Genomic DNA, 4,387 nt, shown 5'->3' on the forward strand with positions numbered 1-4,387 from the left:
TCACTTGACAAGATAGTGCATCAAATTTTTTATTTAGTGACTCTAGCTTGATTTTTACGTCCTGGTAAGCTTTTACTTCATACATACCACTAGTATTGGTTGTGGATGTGGGGAGGTGTCTGCTTGAATCAGTTTTTTATCCCCAATTTTGACTCTGTTCAGCTTGCTTTTGTAGAAAAGTGAAAGCCTTGGTGGCTTTCTTTCCAAGAAAGTTACCACTACTCCAGTAGTCTGGTTGACTTCTTGTTTGACTCTTTAGTCATCTAAAAGAATTATGGACTAATGATGACATATTTAACTTGTGCTGAGGGCATTTTAGTAATAGGTCATGGAACCTATCCCATGCTTCATTAAATGTTTCCATAGGTTTTTGCCTAAAGATTTGGATCTTGTCTACCATCTCATTTGTCCTTCTTATCAAATAAAACTTGGTCATGAATTTCTTAACTATATCTTTCCAAGTTAGGAGAGATTTAAGAGGTTGTGAATACAACCACGTGGAAGCTTTATCTTGGAGAGTGAGGGGAAATACCTTTTTATTAACTTCCTCATTAGACAAGTATTTATCGTGGAAGGTGCTACACACCGCATTGAACTTATTGAGATGTCGGTACCACCACCACCACCAAAATATTGAGTTTAGCCGACAGACCCAGTAGAGGTACGCCAACAGCTATGATCTATTGGTAGTTTCCAACGGTTTCAGCTCGCTGGCCACCAAAATATCACCGTCGGATTAGTTATTAAACATATTGTTAGATTTTATTTCTTACCCGATGGAAATACCACTATTTTAAGTCATCGATATAGCCGACGATTAATAACCGTTGGAAACTTTTGACAGATATTTTATGTGTACTGACTATTTTTGAGTTGACCAACCAGTTGGACTGAAATACTGCTGAAAACATTCAACAAATTAACAGATCGCAAAAAAAGTTTCAGTTCCCACCCAAAAAAAATAGAAGGAAACATAGTTTGAGGGGTTGTTCATTTTTTGGTTTTTTAGCGTTCAAAGGCGTTGAAACATAAGTTTTCAGCGTTCAGCGTTCTCAAAAGTTGTTTGTTTTCCCAATTGTCTTCAGTGTTCAGTGCAAAAATCTTCTTCAGCGTTTCACGGTCTCACAACTCCTGAATGCTGAAATCAGAAACGTGAAACACTTGTTTCCTCTCTTGCCCCTAACCAACCGGCTCTCCTTCTCTCCAATGGATTACCAGTCATGAAAAGACAAAGAATATCAACAACAAAATCTCTATTAATTTCCTCAAAACCACTTCCTTCAACAATCCATAGACCCCACATCACAAAAACCCAAAACCCATTTCCATAACTTCTTCATTCAAACAAAGCAAAACAAGAACTCTCATTCCAAAAACACCCAGCTCACAAACCCATCAAGAAACCATTATTTGGCAACCCCTCAATATATCTTAAACAAAACTTTACTTACCTTTAGCATTTCGAGCTGGGCAAACATTTAGACAGAAACAAATTGGGGTTTAGTTCAATTTCTTTGTACGTAGAATAATAATATTAGGAGGATTACTGGAATGGTTGATTTATTTTGTTGTTAGGTGTTTATTTGGGGAGTGTTGACGGGTTTGATTTTCACAAGTTTCCATCTTTGGAATGATTGTCATTGGTTTCTGAGGATGAATTTAGACTTGTTAGTTTGTGTTTAGCTGCATTTTGTTTTTGTGTATCATTACTTGTTAAATAGTTGTTTGCCCATCTATTTGGATCTTTTAATACAATAGGATGAATCATGCATTAGACTTTACTAATCTTTGGTTGGATTACGTTTTGCACCAGTGCACCACTATAGTATTCATCATGAAAATGGAATGTCTTAATGCAAGCTCAGTCAAGCTTCATATTTGCATTGTTGATCATTAATAATGACTTTTGACTCTTGATTGAACCTTGGGGAATGGGTATCGGTATGATCACAAGCTTATACACCCATTCCATGTCCTCGGGACACATGGAGAATTCGATGAGAGATCTGAAGATACTCCGAGCATTCCAACTTCACCACAAACTTTGAAAATCTCTAAAAATCTTCGAATGTTATTAGAATCTTCTCCCGCCTAGAATTTTATAGATGAATGCGTATGGAAGCTCCAGGGGTAACCTAGGTAACTCAGGGTGGGGTGTTGTTTATAGAGACCATAATGGGGCCTTCCTTGGGGCAGCAGCGGGTGGTTTGGGAATCACTATCAACTATATGGCTGAAACCTATGCGATTGTGGAAGGAGTCACAAAAGCTTTGGAAATGGGATGGGGGCATATATGGGTGGAATTCGACTCTTCTGCAGTAGTTCAAGCTTTTCAAAAAGGTAACATGCACTGGAGAGTCAGGGCACGATGGCAACTACTAAACTCACAAGCAACATAGATTAATATCACCTCAATCTGGAGGGAAACTAATTCAGGAGCAGATTGTTGTGCCAGACATGGAGCAGGTTTAACTAAAGGACAAAGTGTATGGTGGCAGACTCGTCCTCCATTCATGAGACATCTTGAGAACCACAACACTACGTACTTTAGATTTACTCATTAAGAACTTTTGTATTGAGAAGGGTACATATATGATTTATCCTTCTTAGTCTAGTCATGTCATAATGCTCTTATTTTTTCTCCTTGTAACCTTTATTCTTTCAAGTTAATCAATTACCTTTTAGCAACAAAAAAATCATACACCCAAGGTGAATCATGTTGAAAATTGTGTGGAGTGAAGTTTATAGCATCAATATATCAAGGGTATATAGCATTAATTTGGAACCATAACAACTCGGAGAAAGCCCTCGTCTTAAATGTAATATTCTATGGGTGAACTTATGGTTGTAAAACTATTTATGTTTGTCTTTTTCATTCTCTTTTTATCCTATATTACTATATGCATTGTTTTAGGTGTCATACAGTTGCTCAAAATGTTAAATAAACAAAGGAAACTCAGTCAAAAAGTTTCCAGATCTTTTGTTTTTATAAACATTCAAGTTTGTGTTCAAAATAGATAACAAGGGTGAAATTTTCCAAATGATTTATATTAATCATTTAGAGCCAGGTCATTCTGACAAAAAAGAGAAACATGTTTTTCATAATTCAGCAATCAACATTCAGCATTCAGAGGCTCAGAAAAACAAACGACCCCTGAGAATTATAGCTCCCTCATAGTCTCACACAACTACAACAAACTACAACAGTCACGCGACAACAAAAGGGAGGCCAAGGTATTCTCTCTCACTCCTTTACACACTTCTGTTTTAAAAATCTCTCACCCCCAAATTTTTGCTCTTTTTCAGTAAATCCAACGCCTTCTCTATCTAAGTTGTCTCTATTTTCAACGCCTTCAATCAAAGGTAATTTTTCTTCCTCTAACCTATTATATCTTTCCTCTAACTCGTTTTCTATTTTGGCTTTAAAGGTAGTATTTTTTTTTTCTTTGGGTTTTGCTATTGAGCTCAAATGAAGTAACTTTATTCATTTCTTGATATTGATGTGAGCAGGTTTGATATGCGTTCTCACATCAAGGTGTGTGTTTATTTTTTCCTTCCTTTTTTGGATTTGTGTGGGTTTCTCATTCTAGGCATCGGGTTGTAAATAAATTAAGTTGATTTTTTTTTATCTGTAGACTATGAGTCTATTTTGAAGTGTGGGTTTGTTGTTTACGCCAACTATTTGCATGATATTTGATGAATTGTCTAAAAGATAAATCTTTGCAAGGGGTGTTGATTAAAATTTGGGTTTTGGGGTGTATTGGGGTTGGTGTTTAGTTGGAGGATAGTGATACATCTCTTATCTTAAAGTGTATGTGAATGGTGAATTTTAGTATTGATTCGTTCCTTATTTCTAATCTGATGATCTTAACTCACTAACCTGAACTATTAATGAAATTAGGCGGAAAAAAAAAATTAAATCTTGAGTTTGGATGCTATGTTTGGGTGTGAGTGATTATAGATGTATGAATATATATATGTTTATTTTCTTTGTTCTAAATTCCTTTCTTTTCTATTTCTTTTAAAAGTTCATTAAGTTATGGAGTCAATGGGTTTGATAGACAAAAGTTGGATTAATTTGGACAATTTTTGAGATCCACGTTTTATAAAAGGTGTTGAGGATTTTAGTTTCTTTTCCATGGAGCACCATCACAAACAAGAATGTTATAACATGTCCTTGTAGAAAGTGTCAAAACCAAGGCCCGACAATGAGTCACGATGATGTTGTGATACATTGTTTTAGCCATGGATTCGACAAGACATATAAATTCTGGTTTTTACACGGTGAGAAAGAAAGGCGACAACAACTCAATGAAAGTGGATCAAATTTTCAAGCAAAGGTGCTTGTGGTGGACATGAATGCAGCATTCACCATTCTTGCGGAGGA

The 4,387-nt window shown here is 36.0% G+C and overlaps 1 non-coding gene across 1 annotated transcript; it reads left to right on the forward strand.

Moving 5' to 3' along the window:
- Window positions 1–296: 296 nt before the first annotated feature.
- On the forward strand, window positions 297–402 carry LOC147515817 (small nucleolar RNA R71). The gene has a single exon (XR_015214576.1). It is a non-coding gene; the product is annotated as a small nucleolar RNA R71 (small nucleolar RNA).
- The last annotated feature ends 3,985 nt before the right edge of the window (window positions 403–4,387 follow it).

The sequence above is a fragment of the Coptis chinensis genome, chromosome 2, assembly GCF_015680905.1.
Source record: "Coptis chinensis isolate HL-2020 chromosome 2, ASM1568090v1, whole genome shotgun sequence".
In the NCBI taxonomy this organism is placed as follows: domain Eukaryota; kingdom Viridiplantae; phylum Streptophyta; class Magnoliopsida; order Ranunculales; family Ranunculaceae; genus Coptis; species Coptis chinensis.